Source organism: Heliangelus exortis, chromosome 2 (assembly GCF_036169615.1).
Source record: "Heliangelus exortis chromosome 2, bHelExo1.hap1, whole genome shotgun sequence".
NCBI classification, from domain to species: Eukaryota; Metazoa; Chordata; class Aves; order Apodiformes; family Trochilidae; genus Heliangelus; species Heliangelus exortis.
In genome coordinates this window covers 148,857,063-148,870,067 of record NC_092423.1, presented here as the reverse complement: position 1 = coordinate 148,870,067, position 13,005 = coordinate 148,857,063, and the positions used below count along the sequence as shown (strand labels likewise).

Genomic DNA, 13,005 nt, shown 5'->3' with positions numbered 1-13,005 from the left:
CCCTATCAGCTCCTCTGAGCCAGAGACCATTGCCAAATACAGCTTCAAATTAAGATGGGCATGTGAAGAAGTGGACAAGGACCAATTCTCTTGTCATCCTTTTAATGAGTGGTCATGCTTGAAAGAAGGGGAATAATCAGAGGCTGAGGAGGTAGGAGACCAGGGATGGCTGTGAAGATGGTGCAGGCAAAAGGATGATCTGAAGATTTAATGAGGGTGGATTAAGAGCAGATCTCAGCGACCATGAAATGGGAAATCCCTCAAGGGTTTAGACTTTCTGAGACCCCCTTTTTCATTTTAATTCCTGTGATTAATTTCTTAGTTTCCATTATTTCTGGGGAAAGAAGCAGAAGGAATAATCTGAGATCCTCAGGCTTTGCTGACACCCTCCCTGCATTTCCTTTCTGCTACAGCTCTTAGAGACTGATCCCACAGAAAAAAAGGGGGTGGAAAGGGGGTGTAGGGAAGCCTTGGCTTTTACCAAGGATGGGGCTGGTACCAGGGTTAACCTCGGTACCACATTTCAACCCAAAGTCAATCATTTCACTTAAAGCCAAGCAGCAAAGCTGCACTGGAGCTGAGATGCCACCCATAACCATCACCTGTCCCCCAAATGAATTCTCCATGAACCCTCCAGCCCCTCTGTTGAAGATCCTGACTCCTTCCCTCTGATGTCTATGTTGGGACAGGATGAATCCTGCTCTTACGTCCCCCACCCACCCCAAGCAGCTTTTTGTTGACTAAGAAGGGAGGGCAACTTGCTGGGATGTGAATGGCTCTGCTGGGGACATCTGGAGTTTGTCACTACAGCACACGGGAGAGCAAGAGCTGAGATCTCTGCTGCTCACAGCCAGACAGCTTAAAACAGATCTGTGAGCCAAGGTTCATGGCTTAAAGTGACAGCAAACCACTTACAGAATTGGGTGTCCCAGAAATAATAATAATAAGAGGAGTGATCAAACAGAGCTTGCAGCTCTGTGGTGCAGTAGAACATCCTAAGATACCTGTGATTGTTCCTATCACCTCATCATCTATCCCAGTCTGGATTTCCCTTCATCTTCCACTTCTCTCAGTGAAGTTTTGCAAGTATTGAGTGTCATGGTTTAACACTGCCCTGGCAATTAAATCAAATAACAGATGCTCCCTATTAAACCCCCTCCCCTCCCTGATAAAGAAAGGAGAGAGAAGAAGAGAGAGAGACTGATGGGTTGGAAACTAAACTACACAGCTTTAATGAAACAGGAATGAGAAATAGGAAAAATGACTAAATCTATACAAATATCCAGGAAAATTGATCCCAGGTTCCTCCCCCCTTTCCCCCAAGAACTCTCCCATCCCCACCCAGGCTGCAGGGCAGCCCTGGGAAAGTCCAGGCTGGACTCCTGGGCTCAGCAGCAGTGGGGAGCTGGAGGCAGGAACACACAGATTCAGGCTGGCATGGAGCAGGAGCACAGGCAGAGGAAGGGATGGAATCCTCCCAGGATGCCCAAGCAAACAGGCACAGGGGAAGAAGGGGAAGCAGGAAGGGCTTTGACCCTGGTGATCCCTCCAATTTCTCCTGAGGATGAGGTGGATGGGATGGAATCCTCTGTTTGGTCAATTCTGGCCATTTCTCTTGTCTGTTCCTCCCCAAAGGAGGGCTGCAGCTGGGACCTCTTGCCTCCTTTTCTCCTTCCAGAGGGCCAAATGTTCCTCAGAGCTGAGCAGTGGCCTTGGTTCTGCACCCCATTCTCCAGCTGGAACTCTAAACATCGAGTGGGATCAGTCCCAGCAGCAGACACTGCCTGAGAAACTTGCTGTTCATTTCAGCAAGTGCAGCTCCTTCAAGGAAACTCAGCTGCGAGCAAAAGTCCAAGACAGAAAATCACCTTTTTCCTGGCCCAAACCAGGACATTGAGCAAGAATTTTCATGTCACAACCATTTCACCTGCTGGGCTCCCCAGCTACTTGGTGGCTCTTGGGCTTTGTGAAATCACCTCTAGCTTTGCTGATGTACACGAGAGGGATGGAAACCTTTTTTCAGATCATAACCTTGAATTGCTCACTCCCAGCTTACACCAAGAGAAGCAACTACTGCCTCAGACATTACCAGGCAATGTACACTTGAAAACATCCCAGCATGTTCACCCCCCAAAAAACAGGGCATCACAGAGGTGACAGCTCCTTCAGAAGGTAGAATGGACACTTCTCCAGGAGGAAATCTCTTTTTAAGACAATCCTGCCTGTTTACTGTTCAACCCAAAGCCCTCCAACCCAGCTCAGCAGAGTGACCCCATCTTTGCACCAGCTGATGGTGAACCCTACCCCCTTTTGATTTAGGATGACAAAATCTCAGTACTGGAGAAATCCATGTGATAGATAGAGACATCCTCAGGGCACAATAAATTTTATCACTGGAAACCTAGATCAGGTGTTTAAAGATGTTTTCTCCACACCTGCCTAACTTTGTGTTGGACAATCCCTTTTTTTCTCATTGCTGAGCAGCTTGGATGCAACGTGTTACCCTCTGAGAGATGAACCTCTGCCCAGAAGAGAAGCAACTTTATAATAAAACTTTAACCACAGTGATGTTTATTTCCAGCCTTACTATGACCTCCCACCACAACTCAGGGAGTTCTGGTGCAAGGACCTGTGCATTTGTTTTCCAAGAAAGTGCAAATTGCTCTCAAGATCTGACTCATAACAAAGCACTTAAAGAATAGGATGAAAAAACAAAATTCAGTGCACCATGTGCACAAATGCTTTGATTTTTTCGAGGTCATGGGCAGGTGAAGAAAGAGAGCACAGACTTCCCAATGAGTTCTGGTCCAGTATCCTTGGGACTCCCCAAGGACCACAGCTCTACTGGGTGCAGGGGCTGATGTCATGCAGCATAGATGGCACACTCAGAGTATAAAAATAATTTCAGCATGCTGCAGCATAAGAAAACACCCACACTGAATAAAGTTTCATCTAATATTGTTTTTCTTCTTTTCTTTTCTTTTTTTTTTTTTTTTTTTTTTTTTTTTTTTTGGCAGAAAAAAACTGGCAATATCAGATGTTTCACAAATTTGTGCATTCTCTCAACTTGTTTGCCTTGAATAAAAGCAAAACCCATGGCAGAAATGTGCAGTCAATATTTGGGTTTTTCACACCAGGAACGGTGGGGAAAAGGACTGGTCCAAGCTTTCTCTCTCCTTTATTTTATCAAAAATAATCATCCAAATGAAAAACAACGAATTCTGTCTCCAGATTCAGCAAAAGTTTGAACACTCACAGCCCTGGAGTGTTCTTGATTGCTGCAACTCTGCTTCCATTTCTACCTCTTCATCCCCTGGATGCAGATCCCTGCCCTCCTCTGCCCACTGCAGAGTCTGGTGCTTAAAATCATGGAATCATTAAGGTTGGAACAGACCTCTAAGATCATGACATCCAACCATCAACCCAACACCACCACCTCAACTAAACCATGGCCTGAAGTGCTACATACACATTTTTTTTTTTTTTCAACACCTTCAGGGATGAACTGGATTGATGAACTTGCCTACAGGAAATCATAGAATCATAGAATCCTAGGGGTTGGAAGGGACCTCGAAAGATCATCTAGTCCAACCCCCCCTGCCAGAGCAGGGCCCCCTAGATTACATCCCCTAGGAACGTGTCCAGGCGGGTTTTGAATGTCTCCAGTGAAGGAGACTCCACAACCCCCCTGGGCAGCCTGTTCCAGGGCTCCGTCACCCTTACAGTAAAAAAATTTTTTCGGATATTCAACTTGAACCTCCTATGCTCCAATTTACACCCATTACCCCTTGTCCTATCACTGGTCACCACTGAGAAAAGCCTAACTCCATCTCCCTGACACTCACCCCTTACATATTTGAAAACATTGATGAGGTCACCCCTCAGTCTCCTTTTCTCCAAACTAAAGAGCCCCAGCTCCCTCAGCCTTTCCTCATAAGGGAGATGTTCCACTCCCTTAATCATCTCAGTAGCTCTGTGCTGGACTCTTTCAAGCACTTCCCTGTCCTTCTTGAACTGAGGGGCCCAGAACTGGACACAATACTCCAGGTGTGGCCTCACCAATGCAAAAAAGCTGGGGGAGGGATTTTTACACAGAGAGGACAAGGGGGAAAGGCTTCAAATTTTAAGAGGGTTGGATATCAGGAAGAAATTCTTTAATTTGGTGAGACCCTGGAACAGTTTGCCCATGGAAGTTTTGGCTGCCCCATCCCTGGAAGTGTTCAAGACCAGATTGGATGGGGCTTGGAGCATCCTGGTCTGGTGTCCATTCCCATGCAGGGGTTTGGAACTTTAACATCCCTTCCAACCCAAACCATTCCATGATTCTGTGGATTCAGCCAGTCCCTGCCTGTAAATTTACACCATTTTCCATATTAACAGAGACATGTGGAGTGATGCTCAGGTGGACATGGGTGACAGAGGAGACACTGGCTAAATGAGCCATGGCTCTTGTTTCGATGTCTCATTCAAACATTTGTTGAAGAACCATATTAGGATTTTTACTTCTTAGTCCCCTTTTAAGAACAAACAACAGCAACAAAAAAACCCCACATGTCGTGCCTCAGGCAGTCTTTCTCTTATCTTACATAGAGTTCATGTAATAAAGTCTGTTAATTAAAACATGAATATTTTAAATGGCTTTCAAGAATGGCTGCCTTATGTCACCCGAGGGAAAAGGAAAGAAGAGGGGAAAAGAAGTGGAAAAAAGTGGTATAACACAAGAAAGGCAGAAGATACTTCATTTTGCCAGAGGAGCATTCAATTATTTAATTGCTAAATGACTGCATTTTCCCCAGCTGACATCAGATGTTCATTTGCAGTGAGAGGGTCAGGGTGGGGTGGAGAAAGGTATGGATGGAAGGAGAGGGGCTGAAGGCAAATAGGCAGAGTTTTAATTAAAACGTGAGGTAGGAAAAGCTGTAGTTTTTGTCTTTTTGGAAGTGGGAGCTTCCCCAGTGCAATGGTCCTGCAAAAGCAGAGCCACCAAAATTGTTCTCTGCACTGAGGTTACACCAAAAATTCCAAAGGATTGGGTGGTGAGGTGAAGCTCAGTGACCCAACACTTCTCTTAGAGTGGTTTTGCTCCACAAAAGCATATCCCAGGGTCTTGGTGTAAAGAGAAACACCCTCCAAGGTGGAAAGACAGAGTAATGGGAGTCAGAGGGACATTTCTGGATGTAGAAACCAGCATGAAACTGGAGACATCTGAATGAAGCATAGAATCATGGAATTGGCTGGGTTGGAAGGGACCTCAGAGCTCATCAAGTCCAACCCTTGATCCACTCCCGCTGCAGTTCCCAGCCCATGGCACTGAGTGCCACATCCAGGCTCTTTTGAAATATCTCCAGGGATGGAGAATCCACCCCTTCCCTGGGCAGCCCATTCCAATGGCTGATCACCCTCTCCAGAAAGAAATTCTTTCTAATGTCCAACCTAAGCCTCCCCTGGCACAACTTGAGACCTCTTGTGCCCTCTTGTCTTGCTGAGAGCTGCCTGGGAAAAGAGCCCAACCCCCCCCTGGCTCCAACCTCCTTTCAGGGAGTTGTAGAGAGTGATGAGGTCTCCCCTGAGCCTCCTCTTCTCCAGCCTCAACACCCCCAGCTCCCTCAGCCTCTCCTCATAGGATCTGTGCTCGAGTCCCTTCACCAGCCCAGTTGCCCTCCTTTGGACATGAGTCCATGATCATGTCCGCGTGTGCTGCATGGGGCTTGTGCACAGATACCCACATCTGAGCTGGGAAGTGGAGAAGGCAGGAGTGAGGATGTTGAGCAGCAGCCAACAGTCCCCAAAACTACATTAAATCTCCCCAAAAAACCAATGCTGGAGCTACAGGGGTAGAGGGTGCAAGATCTCCCATACATCAGGCAGTGGAAAAATAGCTTTAAGTCAGAGCTGGTGGTGCCCAGGAATGCCCTGAGTCAACCCAACCCAATCCAATCCAACCCAACCCAACCTGCATGATCTGCCCTGCTCTGCTGTGGGAGGACTGGGCAGGGAGAAGCATGTCCCATCAGATATGGGCTTGGGGACAGCTTTGGATGACTGCAGTCTCAAAATCAGCCTTTTCATTCTCCCCTGTGAATGCCAAGTCATGCAAGTTGTCCTTTTCCACCAAGTTGTCAAAGCCAAGCTGTGGAATCCATCAACTTGCTTTGGCTCTTGGGGGTTTAAGAGCAGTTGTATTTTTCAGGGGAAGGATCCCCAAAGTAAAAAAACAAAAGCAGATCTTTTTCTGAAATGCACCATGAGGCACTCACTTTTCAGATAGGAAAAGAAAGAAGCATGAGTCAACCTCTTGTTCCTGTGCTAAGTTTGTGTGCTAGAGGTCTCAGGGGAGACCTTTCTTGAGTGAAAAGCATCATTCTCCTCATCTTTTTGGGCATCTGCTTCAGCCTAGAGGAGGAGACCTTGAAGCACCTTCAAGGTGCTTTCCCTTGAAAGGGAAAAAGCAGGAAAAAGCAGGAAAAGCTGGGGAGGAACTTTTCACATTAAATGATAGGAAAAAGTGGAAAGGTTCCAAACTGAAAGAGAGGAGATCTAGATGAGATATTAAGAAGGAATTCTTTCTTGTGAGGATGGTGAGGTGCTGGCATAGATTGCCCAGAGAAGTTGTGACTGCATCCTCCTTGGAAGTGTTGAAGGCCAGGTTGGATGGGGCTTGGAGCATCCTGGTCTAGTGAAAGGTGTCCTTGCCCATGGCAGGGGGGTTGGATGATCTTGAAAGGTCCTTTCCAACCCAACCCATTCTATGATTCTGTGATTCTAAGATGAAAGTTATGAAGGATTTGCAGATGAGCATCAATGAGAGGGCTTGGGATTGTAAGAGCAGGGGAATACAGGAGGGAAATCAAGCTCCATCCTTTCCATTATTCACAAAGCCCCATTATTAAGAGTGAAAAGAACATCATGCCACCTTGCCCTGCCTACTGGCACATTTGGGACCAACACATCAGGTTTGAGAGTGGAGAAGAAAGAGGGTTGTTGTGTTCTAAAGCCTTGGAAAAGCTTTTCACTACTCTATTCCCCTGATGTGCACCTGGTAAAAGGGACTAACTTATGCCAAGGCCAAACCCATACAAAAGTTGCCATCTTCTTGGGTGAAAATAGGTTTAAAAATATGACACTTGCCCTGTGGGCCAAGGACACCAGAGCTGGCAGGAGGGAAGGAACTGCACAGAGTGGCACATTGCATGCAAGAGCTGCAGAGCAAGAAAAGCCATCCCTTCCCTGACAGCTGGTGGGATCCATCATAGCTCTCCCCTGAGCTCTGTTCTTCTCCTTGATGGTTCCTCAGCTGTGGTAGGTCCATGGGGGTGAGTAGCTGTGGTCCCCTAAAGGGCTTTCTGAGCTCCTCCATGGCCCAAAAGCACAGAAGCATGAAACACAATCTCTTGAAATATCTCTCTATAGTCACCTGGGGAGTGTCTGGGTCTTTGCATCTTTTCTTCAGCAAGTTTCCTCTTGCAGGAAACCTGCTTCCTTCTGAGCAGGTCCTCTGCTGCTCACTCTCTTCCTTTCTGTTATAAACTTTACTTATCTCAGGTCACACCACTCATTGGGCTTGGCTGACCCTAATGTATGGTAGCTACCTGAATTCCAAGCCAAGTAAAAGAGGGTACCTTCTGAATTTAAATTCTAGACATTAGAGAGGAGAGGTTGGGGAAGCAAACAAGGCTGAGCATCTCATTTTTATGAAGAAGGTGGTTGTCCTGGTTTGGGCCAGGATAAAAGTGATTTTCTGTCTTGGACTTTTGCTTTCAGCTGAGTCTCTTGGAAGGAGCTGCACTTGCTGAAATGAACAGCAAGTTTCTCAGGCAGTGGCTGCTGCTGGGACTGATCCCACTCGATGTTTAGAGTTCCAGCTGGAGAATGGGGTGCAGAACCAAGGCCACTGCTCAGCTCTGAGGAACATTTGGCCCTCCAAAAGGAGAAAAGGAGGCAAGAGCTGCAGCCCTCCTTTGGGGAGGAACAGACAAGAGAAATGGCCAGAATTGACCAAACAGAGGATTCCATCCCATCCACCTCATCCTCAGGAGAAATTGGAGGGATCCCCAGGGTCAAAGCCCTTCCTGCTTCCCCTTCTTCCCCTGTCCCTGTTTGCTTGGGCATCCTGGGAGGATTCCATCCCTTCCTCTGCCTGTGCTCCTGATCCATGCCAGCCTGAATCTGTGTGTTCCTGCCTCCAGCTCCCCACTGCTGCTGAGCCCAGGAGTCCAGCCTGGACTTTCCCCTGGCTGCCCTGCAGCCTGGGTGGGGATGGGAGAGTTACTGGGGGAAAGGGGGGAGGAACCTGGGATCCATTTTCCTGGATATTTGTATAGATTTAGTCATTTTTCCTCTTTACCATTCCTGTTCCATTAAAGCTGTGTAGTTTAGTTTCCAACCCATCAGTCTCTCTCCCTTATTCTCTCTCCTTTCTTTAATAGGAAGGGAAAGGGGATTAATAGAGGAGAGCATCTGGTATTTGGTTTAATTGCCAGGGCAGTGTTAAACCCTGACAGTGGTTGGCCAGATTTAGATGCTGCATTGATGAACCCATCACAAACACCTCCAGGCTGAATCACCCTGGCAGGGAGATGTTGGTGCTGGACTTGACTCCTGCAATTTTACAATTTGGTTGCAGCATCCACAGCTTCAGGACCTGGTTACCCATTGAGCAACAGCCTCATGGAGCTGCTCCCAATCTCAGCAGCTGAAATATGAGCTTGCTGAAATATGTGCTGCTCAGTGCTTACCCAGAAGTGTCCAGCACAGCAGGAAGCTTTGTCATTCAGAACATTAAAATGAAAAAATAATACAGAAACCAACACACTAAACAAAGCAGGAAGAAGGGGGAGGAGGAAGAGAGTGTTTTGTGGACAGAAATTAATTTTCATCAGTTTCTTTGATGTCTCCATGCAAACAGGACAGAAAATAAATGCTGAACAAGCCCAGCTGGAAATATCAGCCCTGGGGCATATGCCTGGGTGCTTTGGTGCTGGGCATGGCCAGTGACATCTTTTCAAGCACGTATCCACTACTGGAATTCTGGTCCAGATGCATCTCCTTAATCCAGCTCTGTAGAGATTATTAACCAACTCATTTTAGTCCAAATACCATCTTAAGAGGCACTGAGAGCACAACTGGCACCATCCTCACAGACTGGGGCTGCTCTTGGGGATTTTCTGTGTCTCCCCTGGCTGCTGACTACACCAGGACTATTTTAACTGTGGGTAATGACACATGCAGAGCATCCTGGTTTTTTAGCCTGGTTGCATTCCCAAGGCACTGACTTTAAACCCAAGAATCTATTTGTAGAACAACAGAGATGCTTCCTTCCCCATCTGGGCTGTAGACTGGGCCAATAGGGACCTTTCTGATGGCCAACCTGAACCTGCATTGCAGTCTTCCCCATGGCACATGCCCTGCAATGGTTTTCTTCCTCCCATCTACTTCTGACTGCAGAATTAGTAGAAATGGAATTCTCTTCATGGCCTCATCAGCAAGCTGAGTTGAAAATGATTATTAGGATCAAGCTATGGGAAGGAGGCACCAAAACCAGATCTTGATTTTCTTCAGCAGGCACATGGGACAGCATATAAAAGGGCACATGGATCATGAAATAATGCTTTTAATGTGGCTGGGCTTAATCTGGGAGAAAAAGAGGCACAGGGAGATTGGATGAAGTCATCAGACTCCTTGTCCTATCCCAGCCTCCAGCAGATCCTGAAGATTTTCTTCTGCATCAGCCCTAGGGTCCTGACAAGAGCTGAGGAACAAGGACTTGCACCTTGGGCCTTCAGTCTTCAGGATCAGGAGCTGGACCAGTGAAACCAAGTGGAAAAGCATCCATACTCTTAGCTTTTTCTCCTGCTTTCTCCTGAATTACACTGAATTACACTGAATTACACTCTCTTCCTCTGGTTTGGGCACCTTCAACACAAAGATACCCAATCCCCCACCACCAAAACTAACAAGCAGGGAAGACTCAATGTCCTGGTTTGGGCCAGGATAAAGGTGATTTTCTGTCTTGTACTTTTGCTTTTAGCTAAGTCTCTTGTAACTAGTTGCACTTGCTGAAATGAACAGCAAGTTTCTCAGACAGTGTGTGTTTCTAGGACTGATAACACTTGATGTTTAGAGTTACTGCTAGAGACTGGTGTGCAGAGCCAAGGACACTGCTCAGCTCTGAGGAAAACATAAAGAGGTCCCACCTGCATCCCTCCTTTGGGGAGGAACGGACAAGATAGATGCCAGAATTGACCAAACAGAGGATTCCATCCCATATACCTCATCCTCAGGATAAATTTGAGGGATCACGAGGGCCAAGCCAGATTTCCAGCTTCCAGCTTCCGGCTGCCTGCCCTTCCTGCCTTTCCTGCTTCCTTTCCTTCACCCGGCATCCTGGGAGGATTCCATCCCTTCCTCTGCCTGTGCTCCTGATCCATGCCAGCCTGAATCTGTGTGTTCCTGCCTCCAGCTCCCCACTGCTGCTGACCCCAGGAGTCCAGCCTGGACTTTCCCAGGGCTGCCCTGCAGCCTGGGTGGTGACGTGAGAGCTATTGGGGGAAAGAGGGGAGGAATGTGGTATCCATTTTCTTGTATATTTGTATATATTTAGTAATTTTTCCTATTTATCATTACTGTTTCATTAAAGTTGTGTAGTTTAGTTTCCAACCCATAAGTCTCTCTCCCTTATTCTCTCTCCTTTCTTATCAGGGAGGAGAGAGAGATTAATAGAGAGCGTCTGTTACTCGGTTTAATTGCCGGGCCAGTGTTAAACCATGACACTCAAGAAAAAAAAAAGACAAAATCCAGACTGGCAGAGACCAACCCATGCCCATCTTCACCCAGGCAAGGTGACAAACTCAGGGACCTGCACTAATAATTTGTCTTCTGTTGTACGACACAGGGAGGGATCAAACTCTCTTCTATTTGATGGAAATTTCATCCCTCTGCTTTAGGACCTTGCCAAGACTTTTTCTATACACATGCCTGCTGCAGTATCATCTCCACATCCCCAAACTCTGCCAACCCTTAGAGGAACCCACAGCAGCCTCTCTCAGTGCCTGTTCCCCATCACTCTTCATGCAGCTCAAACCCCATGTATTACAGGGAAAAAAACATTTCAAACAGCCCAAGAAATGCTGTTACAAAGCAGCTGCCCTTCCAAGGCACCTCAGTATCTTCAGGAGGTTGGAACTGCAGATTTCACCCACCAGGTCCCTTCCCTCCTGCTTCTAAACACTGGATGCATCCCAAGCCAGTGCTTGTTTAATTATAGGGACCACTCAAAACCTATTGAGAGCGTTCAGCTTAATGAGGTGTGTGGCAATTATTGCTCTATCAAAACCAGAGTCTGGGAACAAAAAAAGAAATACATTTAAACTCAACAGATCTGCTGTTGTGCTGAAGGATGTCCTTTCCTAGCCTGCTTGTTTTACCCTGCTGGGAAAGCTGAGATGTGGGATATCAGATTGCTGTCCAGAATGAGAGCAAGAAGAAATTTAAAAGAGATTTAATGACTGGAGGTGACATTGGCAGAGTGTCCTCAGGGACACACAATTGCTGAACCCTCCCCAGGGTCCAAAGTCACAGAGTCAGACTAAAGGGTACCTGCTGAGAATCCAGAACCAGTTTTCTAACCTATTTTGCCCCAGGTTGTTTCAGCACTGTCTTGGAGGATGGTTGGATCACAGGAGACAAAATCAGCACCCACATACATGGTGAAATTTCATTGAGGGAATGAGAAAATAAATGAGTTGCAGAGATTCCAGGGATGCTCTTCAAGAGGTGTGAAATCTATCTCTCTGTTCAACAGGGGAAGAGGGTTCTGTGGCCCAGAGGACTCCTATCTCAGAATTCTCATGGATAAACTCTTAAACCTGTGGGGGATGAGGGATCTCAGCCTGTCAGGCAAAGACCAGAGCTCTTCTCCTCTCCTGGATCTGTTGTCTGCTAGATTTCTAGAGGCAGCTGGGTGAAGTGTCAGATCTGCTAATTCCTGACTTTACCCAGAGGTTTGGAGACCTGAATCTGGATAGAAGAAAGAAGCACTGAAAAAGGGAAAACTCCATGAAAACCTGGGAGCAATCCCAGGGCTACATCCACCATGAGAGAAAGGATTCCCCAGGTCAGAGAGATCAGTGCCAAGGAAACCCATGGGGGTCAGGCACCTCAAAGGCAAATCAAGCACCTGAAAACCTCCACGGATCCAGTTGCCCTTGGAAAGATGATATTATCAATTTTTTCAGCTTGTTCCCATCACTTCCATGCGTCAGGTATTCAGGATTGGTGGTCAAAAGGGCAAGGAGTTTATCTGTGCACCCTCCCTTCTGAGACATTAGCACCTTCATCCTGATTATTCAGCAATTGTAGTTGTAAAACTACAACATGGATGTGATGATTTGGAATCTGTGTTTCTCTGCAATGAAATTCCACAATTGTATTCCCACACAAAACCTTTTGGGGCATCTGCTGTGGGTCCTTAAAGGATGTTAAACAATGACAAATTTATTTAAAAAGATAAAAAAGAAATTTAAAAAGCACAACTGAAAAGCTGAACACTTCACCAGGCTGCCACTCATGAAGTTATCCCTAAAAGTCCCCCCCCAGCACTAAAAGGAGCAGTTGTCTGTGAAACTCCTGGATGTAAATTCCACTTTCAGTCTCCCTGCTGCAACAAAAGCTCATTCAAAGGGGAATTGCTGATTTTTCTGCACTGTGATCATGTCCCCAAGCTGTTGGATTCACACTGGAACTGGACACTTCATTTTTCTCATCTTTCTCCTTCCACCCACCTCACATCTCCCAAATTGGGTATCTCCATTCAGACTCATTCATGAGTTAATTTAATGCTGAAACAATGTCACAGGCACAGGAAATCTCTGCTGTACCACTTCATTGAGTCTCCCTGGGATCTGGAAAGCAGTGTATGGTGCAGCCCAGAAGGCAAATCACATCCTGGGCTTCTTGAAATGAAGTGTGGCCAGCAGATGGAGAGAGGTGGTTCTGCCACTTTGCTCT

The 13,005-nt window shown here is 46.7% G+C and overlaps 1 protein-coding gene across 1 annotated transcript in view; it reads right to left on the bottom strand.

Moving 5' to 3' along the window:
* Window positions 1-13,005, bottom strand: part of ADGRB1 (adhesion G protein-coupled receptor B1) — a 295,541-nt gene that overhangs the window by 184,615 nt on the left and 97,921 nt on the right. The window lies entirely within an intron of this gene.